At 38.2% G+C, this 26,798-nt stretch overlaps 1 long non-coding RNA gene across 1 annotated transcript; it reads right to left on the bottom strand.

Annotated features, from left to right (window-relative positions):
• Window positions 1–2,024: 2,024 nt before the first annotated feature.
• Window positions 2,025–3,699, bottom strand: LOC118485625. Its single transcript, XR_004877184.1, has 2 exons — window positions 3,666–3,699; window positions 2,025–2,243 (listed from the first exon to the last, which is right to left on the bottom strand). It is a non-coding gene; the product is annotated as an uncharacterized LOC118485625 (long non-coding RNA).
• Window positions 3,700–26,798: the final 23,099 nt, after the last annotated feature.

Genomic DNA, 26,798 nt, shown 5'->3' with positions numbered 1-26,798 from the left:
CACCTTTCTAATTAAGCATAATACATTCATACATTTACTAATCGAACTAAATCGATTTATTTCATTCTACTCATACATCATATACGATCTTTCATTTTATTCGCTTTGAGTCATCCTTAACATCCCATTACTAATGTTACTTCTAATTATCTTCATGTTCATATGAGAGGTCAACATATCATCATAGGCATACTATAAACATTTAATTATATTAATACTTACACATAATCACAAGCTAAACATCTTACTAACCTTGATTTCGTTGTGTATCCCAACGGTTTGTGGCCCGAGTCGGCCCGTTTCTTCATGAGTTCATGCAATACCTACATTGATTGCTTCCATTGATTTGTTGAGCATCCGCCTATGCACATCCTTTCAACAATGTCTTGTTCGAATGAACATGGCCAACAAGCCCAACATCAAAATTAGCATTTTCCATCGGTAATTGTCATTATTACTTTTTCTCCATACTTATTTTACTCGGGGTTTTAAATGCTCACAATTCTTTCATTCTTATAACTATTTCATTAACCTTTTTGCAAAACTTCCCCTTCCCGTCCATACTTAAGTTATTGTTCGGGTCGTAGCCCGTCATTCATTCTGACTCCCACGAGTCATTCACCAACGTTTCTAACATGTGGCTTAATCAAAATTTTCTTTCCTTAACTAAATTTTAAGTTCGCATGTCATTTATGGTCATTCTTTCATCCTTAAATCCGTCTCGCGGATTCATACACATTATTCATACACTCCATTACTTTTATGTTTGAATCCGTCTAGCGGGTTCAAACATATCATTCATTCATTCCATTACTTTTATGTTTTGAATCCGTCTCGCGGGTTCAAACATATCATTCATACATTCCATTACTTTTATGTTTTGAATCCGTCTCGCGGGTTCATACATATCATTCATACATTCCATTACTTTTATGTTTTGAGTCCGTCTTGTGGGTTCAAACATATCATTCATACATTCCATTACTTTTATGTTTTGAGCCCGTCTCGCGGGTTCAAACATTGCATTCATGCCTTTCATTCCTTGAATCCGTCTCGCGGATTCAAGCATTGCATTCATATCTTTCTTTCCTTGAATCCGTCTCGCGGATTCCAGCATTGCATTCACATCTTTCATTCCTTGAATCCGTCTCGCGGATTCCAGCATTGCATTCACATCTTTCATTCATTGAATCCGTCTCGCGGATTCAAGCATTGCATTCATATCTTTCTTTCCTTGAATCCGTCTCGCAGATTCAAGCATTGCATTCACACCTTTCATTCCTTGAATCCGTCTCGCAGATTCAAGCATTGCATTCATACATTGTCGATTCATACTTTCTTATGGATTCAAAATTTCATTCTTTTCACTCACACCCTTCACTCTTACATAGTACTCTCAATCTTCCGAGAGTCTTACTACCCATTTCACCCACACGCCTAGCTGCTACTAAACTCTATCGGACATACCTGTAACAATTATCACGGTCTCACGAACGTCCTACGTTTCTTGTGTACTGGCCAGGTACACATTCCACGTACTAGTTTCGTGTCTTCGCGTAATCGCCACCTTATGTCCGAAGAATTTAGTTTCGGCAGGTGTAACATTTTCAAAACTTATTTACCATGTCATTATTATAATTTGTTTAAAATTTTTCTTTCACTTGCTTAACTATACCATTTCATACGCCCATACGTTAGGTTTACGTACCTGGGGTCAATTCGTCTCATTACTTGCCTTGATGTCGGTCCTAGACCGCATTCACGGATCATCTCTTCCAACAATTGCGCTCACCCTTCACATAACATACTATTAGTTTCCTTTAATTACATAATCTAATACATACTTACATTCGCTTTTGCCTTTAGGCCTCGATCGAGTCTTGGATTGTACGGGTTCTTGGTCACGGGAGCACACCGGTTTGAGTTCAAGTATTTACCTCCTGTTACTTGATTCTCTCAAACCAGGGCTCTGATACCAACTTGTTACGCCCTAATACATTTTTGACAAAAAGTCGCAGCGGAAATTTCATACCATAAAATTTCTTTCATTTTAAACGTCTTGACTTACTTGAAGTTAATTTTTAAAGTGACACTGTTACACTGAATACTCCCATCGAACTTATTTACAAATAGAAACATAAATTATATTTATGACATTACTTATTCAAACACTCCCGTACAATATAACTTAAGACTCGGTCTTCGATCTTCACTTCTCAGTAATCCTCCGTGACTCATACAACCTGCATTCACACATACATTCATAACATTAGCGCGCATTATATAAACAAGATTCATTCTCGTACGCTTCCCATTTCGTTATCTTCCTAACTTTAAACATTCCATACGCGTATGCATTACCAAGTGAGGCTTCAATAATGTACCTGCAATGCTTTACATTCTCAAGGCACGCTGTTAATAACATTATTACTTAACACATCTAAATCATGGCTACATATATTCCTATATGCATACATACACATCTATGTACATACACACCTTCCTATATTTCTACGTACATATGTACACTTATACGTACCTTTATACATACATATATACACCTTCACATTCACACCTACATCCCTACATACACATTCAAGATCTTACATAACACTACATACACATATATTAATCACATGGGACCTAAACTTAGATTTATAGCCCAAAAACATTAAAGGCACGATCAAAACCATGTTTGGGAGATCCACCGTAGTCCACGGTTAACATACCGAAACCTACGTTCCAAAAATTGACTTAAATAACAAATTTCAGCATCTTGGACATGGGGAGGGCGTCGGCGACGGCCCTAGGGGGCATCGGCGACGGCCCTTGGTTTTACGCGTAGCCCAAACTCTCCGTAGACAGCAAAATAAGGCGTCGGCAAAACTGCATTTTCCATGAGGCGTCGGCGACGGCCTCTAGTTTTGCCATTTTCTTGCTGTGTTGTTTTCGTCGATCGTACGCACTAAAACTTGCGTAACTTTTGATCCGTTTATCCGTTTAACCTCCCGTTTCTTCCTACATGCTTCTAATTTCACATTCTATCATATGGACTTGGAATCCCATATCTGATTTAAGGAAATTCCTATCTTACACGCTTCCGGCTTATTATTCTTTTTCTAACTATTTGACCCGTTCGTGCTTTTACCAACATAATCTGATTATTTGACCTCAATGCCATATGAACTTAATAATTTTATTTTCGACTATCTTGGAAGGTTAAATTCTCGGTTGCCTTGCATCCTCTTAACCCATTTTTGCTCAAAGGCTTATTTTGACCCGTTATGGGTATTTGCGCATTAAATGGTCTATGACATAAAAAACTCTATACTTCGCTTTTATACTTGACCAAGACATTACTCTAATCAAATAGTTCGTTTCCAAACGACTTTTAAGGTCACTTGGCCGAAATACCCATCAAGGGCGTTTTTTTGTCAATTTAGCCCTATCCTTAACAACAAAGGACTTCCTTGCCTAAATAACCAATCCTACTACTTAGCTATAATTCTTAATCACACATACCATACTCGGATCAAAGCTAAGATCCGTTTAATACTTCATTGATATCATACAAATTCATTCCTCTTTGACCTCAATTATCATACTAATTAGATTGCACATAACTTTACATAAACAACTAAGAAGTAATTATAGAAATTACTTACCTTGTGCATCCGTGCTCGTAACCGCTTCCTTGCCTCATCTTGACCCGTTAGCCTTCCATGCTTGGTCCATGCTAGTGTGGTTCCTATTCTTTCATGTCGTCATGCCATAATAATGTTAGCATTCATGCTCATTCATATTAATACACATTTTTCAACTCTTATCTACATTGACTTTTACTAACACGCATACGTCATGATTTGTCAACCACATTGTTCAATATCTTCAAAATCCAAATTCGTTATCACGCATAACACATAATTGGTCTAGCACATATTCCATGATCTCTCGATTCCTATATTTGTGTCAAAAATGCCTATCCATGCTATAAATTCTTGGTTGACTTTCAGAAAGTCAACCTTCTAGCATATAACTTCTAACTTTTGAACACGCATTCATATTGATATAGTAGACCATATTAGTGGCATCATATTCATTTCATACATAATGTTGCATGACACATACAACTACATGACCACCTAGTCACATACACAACATACACATACTCAATTCACACATACTTATGTTTTCATAATTCTATATTCGACAACCACACCCTTTAAGAATCAACTTAACATATTCATAACATCATCCTTTACTAGTAAAGTTATATGCTATTCATTCAATACGCGTTCACTTTTAGCCGAAATCAAAGGGATTAGTAGACCACATAGCAAACCTCACCTGTTCAAACACAATGTACAAGCTCTTAATGCATAAACTTGACCAACACATACATTCAGCCCGAATTCTCATACAAGTTCCATCTAAGGCACATTTTTCAAGTTACTAAACTACTAAATTCATCACGATCACTTTCCATACATATAAACCTACAACTTCCATTCAATTCAACATATTTGCTCTCTTAGGCATTTCATCAAACACTTGGTGTGCGTACACCGTTTGATGCACAATGTACAACCAAATCATGCTCTGATTGCTATATCTTACTTTCATTCATCACCACCACTAAGAATTACATAAATTTCATACCATCCTTCAATCTAACCTATAACTACGCATCCCACATCTACTAGATCATCTCATTTACACAAGCTTCACTCTTACAAGATCATCATATATCATCATACTACATTGAACGAGTGGGTTTCATCCTAATTCATCAATTTACTCAAAGTCTTGCACAATTCGTCTTTCATGTGATGATTCTAACATATGTTCATAGCTAATTTCATGAAATTTCCTAGATAAATCATAACCCACTTTATTCAAGATTATCAAATCATAAAATTTAACTTACTTGCTTGTGAGGAACACATAGGAGAACGAAAATCTTGACACATGCATCCAATTCATCTTCGATTTCCTTATCATTTGGCTGGTTCATGATGAACTAGGGTTTCCCCTTGTTCTTCTTTGTTTGGGCGACACGCTCACACACATCAGTGTGTGAGTTTTGTGTTTTAATTGTTATTTATTCATTTCATCTTTCATAATGCCCAAAATAGTCCCTCAAGTTTCTAATTTCTTATAAATGAGATTAAACTCATTATTTTGTCATGTAATGGCCCACACACTAACTTGGTTACTTTCGATGATTTATTTGTCAATACTTAAATTACTAGTACCTTATTTACTTTCATAAGGTAAAACTTACATTTACCACTTTCTTTTATAAAGCATTAACAACAAAACATTATATTATGACTTTTTTAAAAATTTCGGGGTGTTATACACGAGTATTTAAGTTTCACCCTATAGTGGGTCCGAATGAGTTTTCCCCTCCAGGTCTCAAGTTCGAGTCTCGGTAACCGGGGTTTCTCATTGAGGGGTTTAAATTGGGGATCTATTGTGCGAGGAGGCTCTCTAGCGCGGACCTGGTTAAGACAACGTATACTAGACCTCCCGACATTCGCGAATAATTCCCACCTTCAAAAAAAAAGCTAATCTTTGTTGTCTTGGTGAAGTCGTGGTTATAAACAAGCTACACCAAAATAGAATTCATTCTCAAGAAAATTTTTAACTAAGACCTTTTGTAGTGGAAGGTGATATAACGCCAAGGGCCTTCATTGCGCCGTATCGTGCCACCAAACACCGCCCTGAGGGGCGCTATACCCCTCCAACTTTGTTTCCTTGCGAAAGTTTTAACGGAAAAGTTTTGAAGGATTCAGTATTTTTGACCGTTGGAACAGTCAAAAAGAATTTAAAAGAAAATTAATTTCCTAAATCTATATATATATATATATATATATATATATATATATATATATATACGGATTAGGATCAAATACAAAGGATCCTAATTGTAAGAGGTGTAAGAAGGATTTGTAGAGTGACAAGTGTCCAATAACCTAAAAAAACCCATTACACAAAAAAACCCCACTACAAAAAAAAAAAACCTTAAACATCCACCACCACCAAAAACCTAAACCCCCCACCCCCCATCACCCACCCAAAAAAAAATATTTTTTTTTGCCGAGGGGGTGGGGGTTTAGGTTTTTGGGTGGTGGTGGGGGTGGGGGTGGGTGTTTAGTTTTTTTTTAGGTTTTTTGGGGGTGGGGGGGGTTAGGTTTTTTTAGGTTTTTGGGGGGTGGGGGGGTTAGGTTTTTTGGGGGTTTTTTTGGTGAGGTACAGTTTTTTTTTTTGTTTTTTTTTTTTGCCCGAGGGGGGGGGTTTAGGTTTTTGGGTGGGGGTGGGGGGGGTTTAGGTTTTTGGGTGGTGGTGGGGTGGGGTGGGGTGGGGGTGGGTGTTTAGGTTTTTGGTGGTGATGTAATGGGTTTAGTTTTAGCTTATTGGATGGACACTTGTCACTCTATAAATCCTTCTTACACTTCTTACAATTAGAAGCCTTTGTAGAATAACTTGACCCATATATATACAGGGGTAAGATCAAATAAAAAGTTTATTTTGCCTAAGTAGGATGAGAAGGAATCTTAACCATTCATTTTTCAAATCAATGGTTAAGATGAAAGTGTAGGAGAAAGGAGGAGTGCAAGGGTATCTTGGAAAAATCTTATTTATGGACTTTCTCTCTCCACATGCAAGGCACATGCATATTCCACCCTCATTTTTTAAACGTTCGTAACTTTTTTATACGACATTATTTTTTTATAAAAGTTTCACCGTAAAATCGAGCTTCTTTTTATCTTTAATTTGAGTACCATATTGCTATATAAAATATGAAGACTAAAAAACCCACTAAAATGTGTTGTGTTTCTATGTTGTATAACATTTTTTTGTGCTATATTTTTATGCTAAATTTTTTGTGGTGAAGTTTTTTGTCTTAATTTTTTTTTCTCAGTTTTTTGTGTTGGATTTTTTTGTACTACATTTTTTTGCTGATTTTTTTCGTGCTATATTTTTTTGTACTAGATTTTTTATGCTATATTTTTTGCACTACATTTTTTGTGCTATATTTTTGTACTAGATTTTTGGTGCTATATTTTTTTGTACTAGATTTTTTTGTTGTATTTTTAAAAAACAAAAGAGGTGCCACATGTCATTTTCACTGCTATTTATAAGGACCAAAATGCCCTTCATTCCTTCTTATTAGGAGTGCCACATGTCATCACCACAATCCTTCTTATGCTACTTAGGCAAAATCCACTTTTTAGTGGATCCTTCCCCTATATATACATACTCCTTTATCAATTTAAATAAGCAAACCTCACTCAAAATCCATCCTACATCCAACAATCTAACAAAAATACTATTTGCAATGTCTTCGCCTCCATCGGAAGATTTGTTCATCGATCTCTACCAAATATCTTTTTCCTACGACGAAACCACAGAGGAGGAGGAGGAAGCGGTTACGAGTGCGTGTGCCCTCAGGATTCAAGCCATACAACAGGTTAACAGTTCTCCTGCACGCCCAATCTTGAGGAGGGAATATGTTGTGCGTGACTCTGAAGTCGCAAATGAACGTTTAATGAACGACTATTTTGATCCTCCACCGGTTCACGGCGCCGGTTTCGGATGAGCAAAAGGTTATTTTTGCGCATTAACGATGATTTGAAAGGTAAGTATGACTACTTTCAGAAAAAATGACGCGAGAGTGTAACGCTCCGCATTTCCACACTTTCTTATTTTTAGCAAGTCATGATGTACTTTCCATATTTAGACACTTGTACCTCTTTGAAATCTACTTTCGTTTCATTTGTAATTCGAGACTACTGATCATAATGAAAACGAAGCTATTTTAATCATGTTTGTATATTAATAGTTAGTCTTATGTGCAACTGTTAATCAAATTCTCGTTTGAACGAAATATTATTCAAGGATTCTTGATTCTTTATTTATCGACTTGATACTTGTTAAACTAATTAAAACACTTAAAATAATGAGATTCGGAAGCTTCGTGAAATGAATAATCGTCTAAAGAATTTTATCCTAATTTAAATTCGTTCATAAATATGGTTGTTTATCTTATCTTATCCTATTTTATTTAATTAGTTAAATTAATTAATATTGCTATTTAAAAAGTTTATTTTTATTATAATATAGTTAGTCTTGTTAGATATTAAAGTTAGTAAACTAACTTAGTTTAAATTAAAAAGCTAGTTTCCTTTTTAAAATAACATAATATAAGTTATTTAAGTCCAAGGTGTCGCAGCCCCCGATCCCTAATCCCCGGGAGCGGGCGGCCGCGAGCCAGTTTTGGTGGTATCACGTTATTGTCTAATTTGGCAGCGGAAATTTTTCATCAGGACCGTAGTTAGGAAATAATTTATCAGAGTAAACCACCACATTTTATAATATTAAACACATGGGTAAAACCCAAGTTTTCAGTATACACACTTTTATAGGAATAAATCCTATTTTATTTAACAAAACATCTATTTTATTCTTAAGTAACTTTATTGCCACTTTTTCAAGCCTTCAGTGCTGTCCAGCTGGCTTCTATTTGGCTTTCACATATTGTTACCTGAAACGCGTTTTAAAAACATTTTGTCAGTGGGAAATACTGGTGAGTGAATCCCAGTTTAATCAAGTTTAAGTAAAACCATTTCACATTGTACAGTATTGAGGGCGATCTCGCAATTACATTTGTTTCCAAGTTATACTAATTATCACCCGTCGGTACTGTCAGACCTGACTTGTGGAAATGTTACTCCTTGACGAGGTGGTAACAAATTTTGTATACAAAACCCCAACATACCCACGATAATTGTATTATTACAAATACTCAATAACTGTTATTCGCATGGAAAGGTATTTAAGGTTTTGTAAAAATAGTTAACAAAAAGATTTACAAAAAGTGGATCAACTCACATTGCTATTTTATGGTTTTCAGTAAGGACTTCCTGGGAAAAATCTATAAATTACACAAATGCATGTGTGTTAGTATAATAACCCATTTTAACATTAGTAATACCCTCCCCGAGACGGCATTCCAACGACTACGTCGGGCAGAACCACAACAGCCGTTACGGAACCCTAGATCAATCGGGCAGAGTATGTAATACGTCTCCAGGGGTTATAATACTTACATTGTAGCAGAACCTCGCTATTTAGGGGGGTATTAGACTCGGGTATAATGCCCGCTATTTAATTTTGAGAGAAAGAAAAGAAAGTTTGTACGATCGGAACTGAAGGCCGATGCTCACAATTTATAGGGCTGTAATCTGCATTTCTCGCGGCCCATGTAAAGGTAAGCCTAGGCTTACGCGGCCCGCGTCAACCCTAGGTCAAAGCGTAGGTGATCCGGGTCATCAGGTATGGTCAACACGCGTCGGACACGTGGCCGCACCGGGCTGTGCCACAATCAAAGACTCTAGCGGCCCGCCTGAACTTAAAATTCTGATTTCTATTTTATTTTTAATGTTATTGATGCGTGTTAGTGTATATATGTTTTGGATATATTTTTAAGCCCTTTTTACACTTTTTTTAGGCAAGTTTTAAATTTATAAAACACGATATTTACTAACACTAAACACACATATGGGCAAGTGCACCCATCGTAGACGTAGTATAGTGTTGGTAAGATACCGAGGTCGTCCAAGGACACAAGAGCTTTTAGTACCGGTTTATCCTCAACGTCTAATCAAATGAAAATGTTAGAAAAAAGATTTTTAAACTAAGAAAATAAAACTAACTAAATGCTGAAAAATAAAATAAAAATAAAAACAGATAGACAAGATGAATCACTTGGATCCGACTCGTGTATTAGTATAACCTTTGATTATTTTCGCACTTTTGCACTTGTTTAAGAGATTATCTTAGTTATTGTAGTAGGCCCCTCTTTTGAAGGCGACATTACCCTCAACCCAGTAGTTTAAGTCAGCAAGGATACAATCCTATAGGGTCGGATTATTGAAAGATAATAAATTAAGTTATTAATGTAAATTATGGTAGGCCCCTCTTTTGGAGGTAACGTTACCCTCGACTAAGTAGTCTGAGTCAGCAAGGATACAGTCCTAAATAGCCGGATTATAGTATTAATAGTAGTTAACTTATGAGGGGATCAAAGAGTTTGGACCCCCGCCATCTAATACCTTTTGGGTATTGAAGGAGGTCCTACTAAATTTGACCCAGGTCCCTTGAAGGACCTCTAAACGCTGAACAAGGGCAAGACCCTTACCAAACCGTTCCCTTAACCCCCGACCAGGTAGCCAACATACCTCCATATAGACATTGGAGATATGAATGGTGAAAATCTTTTATTTTATATAGACAGTAAAATAATGCCAAGACACCACGGAAAAACGATAAGGAAAAGTAACCTTCAACATAAGCAACTAGTTATTAAAGTCATTAATACAAAACCAAATAAAAAGTGCAAAAGATTAAAAATAAAAAGTATTATACTAAACACTTGTCTTCACCAAGTGATGTAAGAGACTTAGGCAAACATGGCCTTGATTGTCAAGAACTCTTACGATCAATCTTGGATCCCGAGACGACTCACACACTCTACGATGGACAATGGATGATGGTGGTGGATGATGGTGTTGTGATGGTGGTGGGTTGTGGTTGAAGTGTGAGAGAGGTGGTGTGCCAAGGGATGAGTTGCAATGAAGCCAAGCACTCATATTTATAGGCTGAACAGAGGCCTGGGCACGGCCCCGTGCCCGTCTGACACTATCTCTCCTCATTAATTGTAATTCGCAATTACAATTAATGCGCCTGCAGTACTTTGGGAACGCCCCCGTGTTCACTGGGCACGCCCCCGTGGTGAGCAATAGAAGCTTCTACAGGTTTGTCTTTTCTGCTGCTTCTTGGGCACGGCCCCGTGCTCGCTGAGCACGGGGCGTGTTCAGTCTTCTGCCTTCTCTATTTTGCTTGGGAAGAAGCTGTCGAGGGGTCGGGCAATCCACTTTTGTTCCTTTTCTTGTATTTATGTTAGTTTTAGCTGCCTTTTTGCTTCTTTTGTTAATTTGAGCTCATTTAATCCTGAAAATACAAAAGGAAGACAAAAACACACTTTTTCCAACATTAGTACTTAAAAAGGGTTAGTTTTATGCCTCATTTGATGAAATTTATATGTTGCATTTTGCACACATCAAATATCCCCACACTTGAATTTTTGCTTGTCCTCAAGCAAAACTCTTTAATATGTGGCTTACACTCCCAAATGGAATGGGTAGAAGAGAAGGTTTTGGCTTGTCATAGAGTGTCGGGATTTTCCAAGATTGTTAAGTTTTATTTTTACTTATTTACAATCCTATTCGTCATGGTTTATTAAAAACTTTTCATAAGGTAAATTATTTATTAAGGCATAACATACCTTTCTAAAATTCCATTTATATACAAGTTCACATACCTCACGGGAGAAATCACTCACACTCGGCCGAAGGTGTATTTTTAGTGAATCACTCGAGAGCGGCATGGAACTTATTTCTGCCATAAGCTTGCCAAGCAATCAATCCTCCTCCTTTTTAACTTTATACCTTTGTAAATATCAAGAGGACTTTTTGGATGAAGGGTTAGGTTTGGGCTAAAGGTGGGTGGTTGGGTTAGTGGTTAGTAGAAAAGGGCGAAAGTTGTAAAAAGCGTCGTTTTTTTGTAAAACATTTTATTGTGACTTTTTATTTTAAATGAAGTATTTCTTCAAACAAGCTTTTGGTTGAGGAGCATTGTTTGTTTATTTCTAACTTCATTATATTTTTTTTTAGTCACATGAAAACCGGGCTTGTTACAAAATAAAGGGTAAAAATAAAAAGGGTTTTTGGTGGGTAAAAAGGGTTTTTTTTTTGGGTTAAGAAATGAAAAGGTTTAGGCTCAAAGGGGCTAACTAGGGGGAGTTTTTGGTAGGTGAAAAGAAAAATAAAAATAATGGTGTTGAAAAAAAAAGGGTTAGTCCTAATGCCTCCATCATTACTTACTTGGGTTTAAGTTGGTAAGGACCGGGAATGAATTGTCGTGGCAAGTTCTAGAGTCGTAAGAACCAAGCGGCTATTCACACAAGAAACAAAAAATGAGCATTTAGTGTAAAGATATATATTTTTATGCTCAATAAAGGCTCAAAACTAACTTTTGTGGGAATTGGTTTTTATGTGATCGAGTATATATAATCGAATTTTAACTAAACTTGTCAGTTTCATAATTTTCTTATGTTGGTTCTTTTTATCACGACGCTATCGGTTGTAAACTTATAAAAATATAACCTTGTTAGTCTTAGAATTCCCAACTTAAACTTAGACAAGTAAAGAAAAATGAAAATTTTTGAAAAAAAATTTGGGGTGATTAGCGATTCCAATAGAGTTTTGTGTAAGGCTTGTTATTAGAATTTGCGAAATTCAAGGTTTTAGCATCCCCCCCACACTTAAATTACACATTGTCCTCAATGTGTCCCAAAAATAAATTTTTAGGTTGATTGAATGTGTAAAATGGTGTTAAAAGCAAAAATTTATGTTACTGGCAGTCTGGACATGGCCCCGTGGGGACCGGGCACGGCCCCGTGTTCAGGTGCCAGTAACGAAAATCAAAGAAAGGAAACAGAAGCCTGGACACGGGGGCGTGTTCAGCGAACACGGCCCGTGTCCAGTTACCTGAACTGGGCATTTGCCTACAGGGTGTTCAGCACGGGGCCGTGTTGGCTGGGCACGGCCCGTGCTGAACTGACTGTAAGGGAGAAATTGTTATCGGGTGCCTTGTTTTTGTGCATGGGTTTACGTTTCTCGTTTCCCTTGTCATCCTTGACCACCATGAGTGTGTTTTATTCATTATGACACCATCACACCTTAAAATCATCATTCCATTAAAACCATAGAGAAGTACATAGTCCTAAAATACTAGTAGTTTAAGTAATCATAAGAAGTTTTAACCCAAGGAGCCTCTAGCCTACAAGTTATTTTAATTAGCAAAATTTCCGAGAAGATAGTAGTCTCGGTTGAATGTGGCTTCATAGGACTCCTTCCTCCGGTTATGGGGTCCTCATATGTCGGCGAGCCATTCCTTTATCTCCCTTGGGAGGAGAAAGGAGGGCTCATTGGCGTTGGTTTGAGGAGGTGTGACTTTCATCGAGACCTCTTGTGGATCTTCAAGGGGAGGTTCTGCTGGAATATCATCCCATCCGGTAGGGTTATTGACTCCGAACGCTAGGTTCCAATCCTCTTGAGGGAGGATGGGTTCCATGGGAGGAGTCACAAGAATATTTAACCTCTGGTGCAAGTGGTTAATTTCTTGAAAACTATTTTCCAGCCCTACCGTAAGATAATTTATACGGTCTATTAGGACCTCCTCTACCGAAGTCATTTCATCGATTGCCTCCCGTAGTGCCATGACGTAGTGTACAAGGGTGGCTTCAATGGAAGGCCTTCTTCCACTTCTACTGTTTCTTGAATGCACTGACGATGTTTCACTGTTTTCACTTGACATTCTGTGAAAGTAAACCGAAAACAGCTTATTTACTGAAACAGTATCTTCGACACGGCCCCGTGCTCAATGAGCACGGCCCCGTGTTCACCTTTCTGCAGAATTTTGAAACAAGGAATCTTGAAGTTTTAAGTTATTTTCTCTAACTTGTGAAGCCTTTTTGAGTAATAGTAACTTAAAACAATGTCATACAACTTGTTTTTTTAACAAGATTCCTTGAACAAAACCCAATATTTCTTGCCATAAAGCTTGAATTCTCAAACTTTAATGGAGGTTTTTGGAGAAAGATGAAGAAGAGGAAATGGATAAAAGAGGAAAGGACAAGAAGGTTGTTGGAAACTTCTTTTAGAACATACCTAGGATAGTTGAGAGAAGATTCCTTCAAATCTCTGTCCCTAGATGGTCCAAATGTGCAGAATTCTTGGCTTCATTTATAGAAAACGACAGCGTGCTGGACAGGCCCCGTGTCGGCTGGACACGGCCCCGTGTGCAGACAGAATCCTGACACAGTTTGTCCGTATTCTGACGTAAAAGTCAGAAGGGAATCTTTTGGTGGACACGGGGCGTGTTGGCTGGGCACGACCCCGTGTCGAGGGGCTGATTATGAAGTTCGTCTATTTCTAAGGAGTCTATTTGGATCGGGCGGTTCCTTACTGGATGGAACAACCCCAAAATGCCTAAGATACCTTAATTGCTCTAGACTAAGACGAGAACGCAAGAGGTTGTCGGTGAGGGTGATTCCTATTTTTATTCTAGGTGGACAAGTCCAACCCTTTCCCAGGCTCTCGTTAAAGAAGGTATATGCCGAATCGCTCAGGTCTATGTATGCACCGAACAAAGTCGATGGGGAGTCCTTCACGGCACAATCGGCACAGGGACGACTATCGTCCAAGTCTTCGCTAGAACTGAAGGTATTTTTGGGAGCAACGAGGTTGTTGGAATGCGACCCCAACATTTCTTCATGGTCGTCGTCTTGGGATGGATCACTGAAGTCCTTCCTAAGCTCCTTTAACCAATTTAAAATTAGATTTTCTAGTTGAAATAACTCGTCAAGGAGCATTTCTCCCAGAATATCTGGCTGGGCACATTCGAGGGAGAAATAGTGATTATTTTTACTTTCGCCCCTCTTAAGGTTACAGGGAGATGGTGGGTCTATATAGTGGGGCCTATAATTTAGAAAATAATATTTTAATTCTTTATGGTCGCCTCCACATAATTGACATCACGTACCATAAGAGTGCCGAAAGTAAAAAAAATTACTATCACTCATGTTTGTGTCAGAAATTACCAACCGCCGGGATCTAACGGTTCTGTTTTCAGTAACTGAATCTTGGGTACGGGGGCGTGTTGAGTGAGCACGGCCCCGTGTTCAGCTTACTGTCTGACTTAAAACAAGATTGCCAGTTCCAATGATTGAGCACGGGGGCGTGTTCAGCAGGCACGGCCCGTGCTGAGCTCTGCAGAAGCTGAAAAACTAAGGAAATCCTAAAAAAATTAAAAAGAAAATAAAAAAAATGATTAGGCCGTTGATTCCTAACTTTCTTAAAATCCTTGTGTCCCCGAGAACGACACCAAAAACTTGATGCGTGTTAGTGTATATATGTTTTGGATATATTTTAAGCCCTTTTTACACTTTTTTTAGCCAAGTTTTAAATATATAAAACACGATATTTACTAACACTAAACACACATATGGGCAAGTGCACCCATCGTGGACGTAGTATAGTGTTGGTAAGATACCGAGGTCGTCCAAGGACACAAGAGCTTTTAGTACCGGTTTATCCTCAACGTCTAATCAAATGAAAATGTTAGAAAAAAGATTTTTAAACTAAGAAAATAAAACTAACTAAATGCTGAAAAAAAAACAAAAAAAAAAACAGATAGACAAGATGAATCCTTTGATTATTTTCGCACTTTTGCACTTGTTTAAGAGATTATCTTAGTTATTGTAGTAGGCCCCTCTTTTGAAGGCGACGTTACCCTCAACCCAGTAGTTTGAGTCAGCAAGGATACAATCCTAAAGGGTCGGATTATTGAAAGATAATGAATTAAGTTATTAATGCAAATTATGGTAGGCCCCTCTTTTGGAGGTGACGTTACCCTCGACTAAGTAGTCTGAGTCAGCAACGATACAGTCCTAGATAGCCGGATTATAGTATTAATAGTAGTTAACTTATGAGGGGATCAAAGAGTTTGGACCCCCGCCATCCAATACCTTTTGGGTATTGAAGGAGGTCCTACTAAATTTGACTCAGGTCCCTTGCAGGACCTCTAAACGTTGAACAAGGGCAAGACCCTTACCAAACCGTTCCCTTAACCCCCGACCAGGTAGCCAACATACCTCCATATAGACCGTGGAGATATGAATGGTGAAAATCTTTTATTTTATATAGACAGTAAAATAATGCCAAGACACCACGGACAAACGATAAGGAAAAGTCACCTTCAACATAAGCAACTAGTTATTAAAGTCATTAATACAAAACCAAATAAAAAGTGCAAAAGATTAAAAATAAAAAGTATTATACTAAACACTTGTCTTCACCAAGTGATGTAAGAGACTTAGGCAAACATGGCCTTGATTGTCAAGAACTCTTACGATCAATCTTGGATCCCGAGACGACTCACACACTCTACGATGGAAAATGGATGATGGTGGTGGATGATGGTGTTGTGATGGTGGTGGGTGGTGGATGAAGTGTGAGAGAGGTGGTGTGCCAAGGGATGAGTTGCAATGAAGCCAAGCACTCCTATTTATAGGCTGAACAGAGGCCTGGGCACGGCCCCGTGTCCGCTGGGCGCGGCTCCGTGCCCGTGTGACACTATCTCTCCTCATTAATTGTAATTCGCAATTACAATTAATGCGCCTGCAGTACTTTGGGCACGCCCCCGTGGTGAGCAATAGAAGCTTCTACAGGTTTGTCTTTTCTGCTGCTTCTTGGGCACGGCCCCGTGCTCGCTGAGCACGGGGCGTGTTCAGTCTTCTGCCTTCTCTATTTTGCTTGGGAAGAAGCTGTCGAGGGGTCGGGCAATCCACTTTTGTTCCTTTTCTTGTATTTATGTTTGTTTTAGCTGCCTTTTTGCTTCTTTTGTTAATTTGAGCTCATTTAATCCTGAAAATACAAAAGGAAGACAAAAACACACTTTTTCCGACATTAGTACTTAAAAAGGGTTAGTTTTATGCATCATTTGATGAAATTTATATGTTGCATTTTGCACACATCAGTTATATTGTATTTTGGGCTCGGTTTTCACATATGGGGTATATTTAAAGACATATTAGGACATTTTAAATATTTTTAGGGCGTCGGAAAAATAATTGAGAGTGTCGGTTTTCCTAAGGATTGTTACATCCTCCCCACCTTGTTTTAGAGCTCGTCCTCGAGATCTACTGGAACAAGTGCGGATATTTCTTTCGCATTTCTGATTCAAGCTCCCATGTGTACTCAGGTCCTCTTTTGGAGTCCCACTTTACTTTCACCAGAACTAATCTCTTATGTTTGAGATTCTTAACCTTCCTGTCTTTAATCTGTAGAGGCCTCTCTATAAACTTGAGTTGTTCATTTACCTCTATATCCTTAAGAGGTACTACAAGTGATTCATCAGCTAAGCATTTCTTGAGATTAGATACCTAAAATACATCATGTATACCTGCCATTTCCTCTGGCAGTTGTAGCTGATAGGCTACAAGTCCTATTCTTTTAATAATCTTAAAAGGTCGAATATACCTGGGACTTAGCTTTCCCCGTTTGATGAATCTTACCACTCCTTTCCAAAGAGAGACTTTTAACAATACCTTATCACCTATCTGGAATTCTAACGGCTTACGTCTGTTATCAGCGTAGCTCTTCTGTCGATCACGTGCTGCTTTCAGTCGTTCCTTGACTTGAATGATCTTATCGGTTGTTTCCTGCATTATCTCAGGTCCAGATAGTTGCTTTTCCCCAATTTCTGCCCAACAGACTGGGGTTCTGCACTTTCGTCCATAAAGTGCTTCAAATGGTGCAGCATTGATACTTGTGTGATAACTGTTATTATAAGAAAATTCTATTAAATGTAAGTGATCGTCTCAATTACCTCCGAAATCAATTACACAAGCTCTAAGCATATCCTCCATTGTCTGAATTGTTCTTTCGCTTTGTCCGTCCGTTTGAGGATGATAAGCTGTGCTTAGATTCAGCTTGGTTCCCATTGCCTTTTGGAAACTTGCCCAAAAATGAGAGGTAAAACGGCTATCCCTATCAGAAACAATTGATAAAGGTATTCCATGTAATGAAACAATTTCATTTACATACAATTTGGCTAATTGTTCCATACTAAAATTTCCTTCACTGGGAAGAAATGAGCTGACTTGGTTAGCCTATCTACAATCACCCAGATTGTATCATTACCTTTTCTTGTTTTGGGTAATTTGGTAAGAAAATCCATTGTTATCAATTCCCATTTCCAAACTGACATTTCTAATTGCTGTAACAAACCTGAGGGTTTCTGATGTTCAGCTTTGACTTGTGAACAAGTCAAACATTTAGAAACATAAGATGCTATATCCTTTTTCATTCCTATCCACCAGAAATTTTTCCTTAAATCCTGGTACATCTTATCACTTCCTGGATGCATCGTATATTTAAACTTATGAGCTTCTTCTAATATACGGTGACGTAAATTTCCTAATTTAGGTATCCAAATTCTCTCTTTATGGAATCTCCAAATTCCATCTGTTCCTTGTGCTTTTCTAATCTAATCATTTAAATCTACTTGTAGATTTAATTTAAGAGAACGTACCCTTTTTGGCTTTTCGTGATACTTTCGACTTAAAGCATCTGCCACTACATTTGCCTTTCCTTCATGATATTGGATATCACAATCGTAATCACTAAGCAATTCCATCCAGCGTCTTTGTCTCATATTCAGCTCTTTTTGCCTGAAAACATACCTTAAGCTTTTATGATCTGTAAATACGGTAAACTTACTACCATAAAGATAATGTCTCCAAATCTTAATGTGACACCTCGAAATTTTGTGTCCAATAATGTGTTGACACGTGTCGTGAGTTTACACGTGGTATTAAATATTAAATAAAGGACTAAAGTTGACAAACCTTGAAAGTATGTAAATTCGAGGGTTAAAAATATCAACGAGGGGTAAATATACTGTATAGTAACCCTAAATGATGCTCGTACCTTCAAACGAATAAATCATGGATCGTACGGAGCGAAACGCGGAAGAAAGTGAGAGATTACAAACTACAGGGGTTAATTGTGTCAACATGTTTAATTTATACCTCTGAGTGACCCTTTGACGAACCCGAGACTTTGTAACAGTAAAATATGCTCACTAGAATATACGATATAAATTCCGTGAAGTTCCGTTTTAAAACGAGAAAGTTATGATCAAATTCGTATGCGAGGGGTTAAAAGCGTCAACAATAAAAGTTAAGGCATTTCGGATAGTAATTAAACTAACCAGGGACTTAACAATGCGGGTAAAAGTCACGAGGCCCTTAATTGTAAATAATCGAGGGCCAAATCGCAAAGTTATCCCTTCGAAACCGAAAGGTCAGGCTAATCATGACAAAAGATTTGAAAATCTTGGAAATCCAGCCTCAGGCGGGCCGCGTTACAGAAACAATCAAGCTGATGCGGGCCGCGCGCCATATAAAGATCCGTTTACTGATATTAGGATTTAGGCGGCCCGCGTGAGCCTAGCCTGAATTCTAAAGCGGGCCGCGTGAAGGTCCCAGATGCAGAAATCTTGGACAGATTCAATGTTTGAGCTTGTAAACGATCATTGATGCATTAATTGAAGCATGGGCGCCCTCTACATGTCCCCTAGCACTCAGGGACACCTGCTGATCATCCATAAGCAATCATAGGTTGAGTTGTAATGATCTTGAGCTAAATTTTTCACTATAAAAGGCAAGGTAGTGTTCCATTGTTCAACACACCTCAAACCTGCCTTCTTGATCATTTCTGAAGCTCTCAAGCATTCTTCTAACATCACTAGTCGTGCACCAAGCTTCTGTAAGTACGCCTACCCTTTTGTGGCTTAGTTTATGCATAGTTTAGCTTAAAAGTCAATCCGTCATAATTAACGATTGACTTTACGATAAATCACAAATGGTCCAGTGGTTTGTTGAATCAAAGGTAGTTATATGTTGGTAATCATGTGGGCTTTAAACCCCTAAAAGGGCACCCTCTGATTCCCACTCTAACTAGTCCGAATGTCAAGTCAAACGTGCTTAGAAAAAGTCAACAGAAATGCTATTTTGCGATTTCATGCATAATCAGTAATGTAGATGGTGTGTAACCTGTTTAAACACTCATTAAACATGATAATAAGTATATTAACTAGTCTAAGCTTGTTTGATCTGACCATTTACTGTTTTGACCCGGTTCGGAGCCGAAAGTCGCAAAACTTTGACTTTTGCTTTGACTTCAGTTCTGACCCGTTAAAGTATGATTTAGAAATGCCTTAGGACTCTCTTAGGACCAGGTTACATGATGGTATAACCCTCTGTGACCGGTTCGTTGTTTGTCCGAGTCTTTTACACCTTTCCGTTAAATGCTTAAAAGTTGACCGTAACGCCCTTTTTAATTTAAAACGATAATTTCGGACACGTGAAGGGACCATAACCTTGGTTACTGATTTCTAAGCATGTCCCTAAAATTTCACGTCAATCCGAGGTCCAGAATAGGAGTTATGCTAAATAGCGCAAATTACGGAAACTTTAGTAATTAAATAGCGCAATTAGCATAACGCCTATCTAAACCCAGATTTCGACACCAAACCTTTTACACATTGATGTAAAATAATATTTTGGGATTTTTAAAGATTTTTAATTATTTTTAACCTGCTCATAACCTGCGGTTATGGCAACGGTTCGGTAAATACCGAATATACCCTTTTCGGCCATAACTTGAGTTCTACAAGGTCTTTTGACCCGATTCCAGTTGCTACTGATTTTAAATAATAAATAAAGTATTTTGGACTTTATAAACTATTCGGGAAACTCAGATTTTCTGTAGAACTCAGAAACCTCTTTTATAATCTTTAAAAAGACCGAAATACCCCTACGGGGCATAAAATGGATTAAAACTCGTTACGGGCATTATGGAAGGTATCCTACTGATACCACAACCTATTTAAAGCATATTGACTTAGGAAACCAGTGTAGGACTCTCACGGTTACCCGTTGCGCCTTTTGCGCGCACGGTTCGGCTTATGTAACTAGTTTACATAAACTAGCCGAAACGGGTCAAACCATATTGTTTTGACCCCAAAATCCAGAGTGTGGTTATTATACCCGTATAAAACAAGTCTTCAAACTTGTTGGGTCCAAATCACATTCCATTCCCGGTTTTCGCCTTTCACGCGATTAAACCGTAATTATCCTTTGAAACTGACCGGTCTAAGCTACGGCTAAAATTATAGACCCGTTAGGATTCTAATAGGTTATTTTAAACCTTCGTTCCAGAATAGAAGACCAGTAAAAGCTATTTGCAATTTATTCGATTAAGGATTTATACTTGCAAAGGTAAATACTTTTAACTTATTTTCCGTTATACGGGCTTGGGTTACGGTATATAGCATACCGCTTGATCGGGCATCAAATTCTCCACCATTGAGTGGGTAATTGAATAAATTTGATCGGCTCATTTAAACAGTCTTGTTACTTAAAGCCTTTAGGGGGTTAATGACCATGTCCCGGATATCCCTGGCAGCATTTTACGAAATGGCCACGACCTAAGCGCGGAGTGTAGGCGTACACTCGTCAGTGCATAAATAGTTGATGTGGTGTGTCTATTGATCTTTAACCCGGACAAGATCCGGGCTACTGAACGCATAAGGAACATGTAATCCGTTCACAAGATTATAAATTTAAGTAATTCTCCCAAGTTATAAAAGAGTTTGTGCCTTGTGCATTCAAATCAATTTTAATAAACATTTTTACAAAAGTGTCGGTTGAATGTATTTACCAGTGTAAACTGACGTATTTTCCCAAAAAGATTAAATGCAGGTACTAAGCGTAATTGGCTGGATATTTCTCCTTAGCATCAATAAAGAGTCTCGCAAGCTTAAGATGCCTACGTCTGTTGAACAATTATTTTTATCTTATTATTGATCCGCTGTGGATTTTATTTCAACAATGGTGATACTTTGATATTACAATCAATGTTGAAATATATTTATCTTTATGCTTCCGCTGTGCATTCATATATTGTGTGGTTTGACTATATTGTTGCCAACTACGTCACGATAATCCCCCACCGGGCCCACCGGTGAGACACGTGGAAATCGGGGTGTGACACTTAAGGGCAAAAATTATAGCTCCTAGTTCCAAATCATGGGTTGAATAATTCTCTTCATGAGTCTTAAGCTGTCTAGATGCATAAGCTATAACCTTTTGACGTTGCATCAATACACATCCATAACCTAACTTAGAAGCGTCACAATAGACTACAAAGTCTTCAGTTCCCTCTGGTAACGCTAATATCGGTGTGTGGGTTAGTCTTTGCTTAAGGATTCTAAAGGCTTCTTCTTGTTTTGGTCCCCATTCAAACTTAATGGATTTACAGGTTAACTTGGTTAAAGGAATGGCTATTCTAGAAAAATCTCGAATAAATCTTCTATAATAACCGGCCAATCCTAAGAAACTTCTAACCTCAGTTGGTGATTCAGGGGTTTTCCATTTGGCAATTGCCTCGATCTTTGTTGGATTCACATGGATTCCTTCATGGTTAACTAAATGTCCAAGAAATTGTACCTGCTCTAACCAAAACTCTCACTTTGAAAACTTAGCATAAAGCTTTTCCTTTCTTAATAGACTTAAAAGTAAATGCAAGTGCTTTGTATGTTCCTCTTTACTCTTAGAGTAAATTAGAATATCATCTATGAAGACAATTATGAATTTATCCAAATATGGCTTACATATTCGATTTATCATGTCCATAAATGCAGCTGGGGCATTGGTTAAACCAAATGGCATGACAGTAAATTCATAATGGCCATACCTTGTTCTGAATGCGGTCTTAGGAATGTCCTCTTCCTGTACTTTCAATTGATGATATCCTGATCTTAAATCGATCTTGGAGAAAAATCGAGCTCCTTGAAGTTGATCGAACAGATCATCGATTCTTGGTAATGGATACCGATTCTTAATCGTGACTTTGTTCAATTCACGGTAGTCAATGCACATACGCATTGATCCGTCCTTCTTTTTGATAAACAAAATCGGTACTCCCCATGGCGATGAGCTTGGCTGTATAAATCCTTTCTCCAATAATCATCTAATTGTTTCTTTAGCTCCTGCATTTCAGCGGGTGCCAAACGGTAAGGTGCTTTGGCAATCGGTGCTGTCCCTGGTAGCAGATGGATTCTGAATTCAACTTCCCTGTCTGGCGGCAGTCCTAGCAATTCCTCTGGAAAGACATCTAAAAACTGGGACACTACTGGAATGTCTTTTAGTTCTTTTCCTTTAGTGTTAGTGATTATAGAAATCAAATACACTATAGATCCTTTTCTTATATAACTTGCAGTTTTCATCACAGAGATGAATTTTGTGGATCTAGATGGCTTATCTCCTTTAATTGTGATCTTTTCACCCTTTGGTGAATTTACTTGAATTGACTTTTGATCACATAAAATATTGGCTTTATTGGCTATTAACCAATCTATTCCTAACACGACGTCAAATCTTACCAGATTCATTGGGTAAAGGTTTGCAATAAATTTTTGATTAGAAATTTCTGTTCTTGCTCCATGCAAGACTTTAGAAATCCTAACGGTTTCTCCATTTGCTGTCTCTACTAGACATTCTTGTGGTAGTTTAGTTAATGATTGATTTAGAAGTTTGCAAAACGAAGTATTAATAAAACGTTGGTTCGCACCAGAGTCAAATAATACTTTAGAAAAAATATCATTAACTAAGAACGTACCAGCTATGATGTCCGGAATCATCTTGGCTTCATCTACAGTTAGAACAAATGCTCTAGCATTTTTAGTGTTCTTGTTGTTTGAAGTTGGAGCTAACTTCGGACAGTTTGGCTTGATATGACCTTTTTCTCCACAGTTGAAGCACAATCCATTACTGGTTTTCCTCCTGCAATCTGCTTCCTTGTGTCCTGGTGCCTTGCAGTAATTGCAATGAGTGGAGCATCTTCCAGAATGCTTCTTCTTGCAGATCCTGTAGTATGGTGCAGAGGTAGAACCTACATTCCTACAGTTGGAATTCCCAGAACGAAATTCTTGGGTAAGCCTTTGGGTTAGGTTTCTCCTCTGGTCTTCTTCTCTAGTACGCACCAGTTCATCAGTCAAGGTATTGGCTAGTTCTACAGCTTCTTCTATGGTTTGGGGTCTAGCTGCCTTGACTACATGCTTAATTTCCCCAATTAATCCCCAGATGTAACGGGAGATTAATACTGGTTTAGGTGATGCAAGGGTTGGCACTATTCTAGCATACTCAAAGAATGTAGTAGTGTACCCCTTACTATCTACCCCGGTCATTCTTCAAAGAATGTAGTAGTGTACCCCTTACTATCTACCCCGGTCATTCTAAGATTTAGAAACTTGTTTGCTATCTGTTCTTTTTCATTGGAAGGGCAGAATTTCCTTTCTACCATATTTTTGAACTCTTCCCATTCCATGTTGTATACCCTATCACTTCCCCTTGACTGGAGGATAGTGTTCCACCATTCTAGGGCTGAGTTCTTAAACAGATTCAAAGCAAACATTATCTTGTCTTCTTCAGCACACTTACTTATTTTCAGAACAGCTTTAGTCTTTTCTATCCAGCGTAAAGCTGCAATGGGTCCTTCATTGCCTGAGAATTCTATTGGTTTGCAAGACCAGAATTCTTTATAAGAACAACCATATGGCATGGTTCTTCTTTTTTTGGGAATGGGCACCTGAAGTACGGGTCCATTGTTTATGCTGTGTTCTGGTTCAGTTGGTCGCTTACTGCTATGCTTACTTTTATTATTCGCTTCTTGAACCGTTTGAATAATAAATGGCATTGCATCTATAATTCCTTGTGCCACTATGTGTTGAACGGCACTATTATCCATTTGGTTTCCATTGTTATTGTTGTTTGGATTCTCATTATTCAGATTTTCATTATTCGAGTGGTTGTCGTTCTGAATATTATCATTCTGGTTTTCCTGATTCACTTCGTTGTCCATCTGAATTTTAAACAATTGCCACTTATTAATCTCACAAAATAATATTTAATACAACCAATCACACAACACACAGGTTGACCAAAAACGTCGAGCATTGCGACTTTTACTCTTTCTTATAGTATGCATCTAATACACACCAGTACTGGAATTAAAATTACAATACCGACTGAAATTTAAAACTACACTACTAGTAATAGGCATCCGTAGTTTTTTTTTTCTAACACATACACACATATTTTATTATTATATTATATTATTACTACCGTTCCCACTATCACATTCATGGATATGGATTCATCCAAAAATCCATATTGCGCTCGTCGTATTTCCATATGAGACGCTCTCCCACCTGTCGCATTCGTTCACTACTCTCTAAAATTTCCTCACCGAAAGTCCTAAGTTCTTGTACGTTTTCTGCACTCATTGGGGGTGCAGGTTCTAGGACTGGGTTCGGAATCTGGGGTGCGGGTTCCTGGTATGGGGGTATAGGGGCCTGGTATGGGTAAGGATTTTCTAAGATCTCCCTAATGTATGCATCGTTATTAAAATAGGGATCTAGAGTATCTAATCCTGGGTAGGCTCCTAGGTTGGACATTGGCACATCTTCCTGTATCGGGTAGCGTTGCACATAGTCCCTAACATCATCCCACCAGGGGTCGTAATTTGGGTCTAGGGGATTTGGTGCAGGTACCCTAGGTATTTCCTCCGGGTTGAAATCATGCATTTCTACTTGATTTCCAGGGTTTTCTATTTCCATGGGTTGATCAGGAATTGGTGATTGTGGTTGGGGTGCTAGCATTTGCTCCAGGTTAGGGTCAGCTGCAGTGGTTGCTAAGATATGAATATTAGCTATTCCCCTATTAAGCATATCCTGGGCATATGCATCGGTTTCTCTTTTGGCTGCGGCTAACACTCGCTGTTCCTGTAACTTTTTCATACGCTTTCTACGCTCATGTGCTCCCCTACTGAACCATTCCCCTCTTTTTTCTGAGGAAATGGCTCTTCAGATTGAGCCTTAAACATAAAGATTCCTTCTTCCATATCAGCAGAGTACCCCGAGAGGGCAGGCTGAGAAGAGGAGGTGCCTTCGCTTCTAGGCGAACCAGACAATTGACGATACGCGTCAGATGGTCCTTGGTCACTCATACTGTAAACTAACAGATAGTCAGATAATACATAACAAGAAAATACAATTATGCACATATTTTTGTAATTTATTTCCTAACACTTTGAATTTTGATGTCAGCAAAACACTTCTGTGGCTGAATCAGTGGCATAGCTCTGATACCACCTTCTGTCGCAGCCCCTGATCCCTAATCCCCGGGAGCGGGCGGCCGCGAGCCAGTTTTGGTGGTATCACGTTATTGTCTAATTTGGCAGCGGAAATTTTCATCAGGACCGTAGTTAGGAAATAATTTATCAGAGTAAACCACCACATTTTATAATATTAAATACATGGATAAAACCCAAGTTTTCAGTATACACACTTTTATAGGAATAAATCCTATTTTATTTAACAAAATATCTATTTTATTCTTAGGTAACTTTATTGCCACTTTTCCAAGCCTTCAGTGCTGTCCAGCTGGCTTCTATTTGGCTTTCACATATTGTTACCTGAAACGCGTTTTAAAAACATTTTGTCAGTGGGAAATACCGATGAGTGAATCCCAGTTTAACCAAGTTTAAGTAAAACCATTTCACACTGTACAGTATTGAGGGCGATCTCGCAATTACATTTGTTTCCAAGTTATACCAATTATCACCCGTCGGTACTGTTAGACCTGACTTGTGGAAATGTTACTCCTTGACCAGGTGGTAACAAATTTTGTATACAAAACCCCAACATACCCACGATAATTGTATTCTTACAAATACTCAATAACTGTTATTCGCATGGAAAGGTATTTAAGGTTTTGTAAAAATAGTTAACAAAAAGATTTACAAAAAGTGGATCAACTCACATTGCTATTTTAGGGTTTTCAGTAAGGACTTCCTGGAAAAAATCTATAAATTACACAAATGCACGTGTGTTAGTATAATAACCCATTTTAACATTAGTAATACCCTCCCCGAGACGGCATTCCAACGACTACGTCGGGCAGAACCACGACAGCCGTTACGGAACCCTAGATCAATCGGGCAGAGTATCTAATACGTCCCCAGGGATTATAATACTTA

The sequence above is a fragment of the Helianthus annuus genome, chromosome 13 (genome assembly GCF_002127325.2).
Source record: "Helianthus annuus cultivar XRQ/B chromosome 13, HanXRQr2.0-SUNRISE, whole genome shotgun sequence".
Classification (NCBI taxonomy): domain Eukaryota; kingdom Viridiplantae; phylum Streptophyta; class Magnoliopsida; order Asterales; family Asteraceae; genus Helianthus; species Helianthus annuus.
Note: the sequence above shows the minus strand (reverse complement) of the source record. Positions and strands in the feature narration are given on the sequence as shown.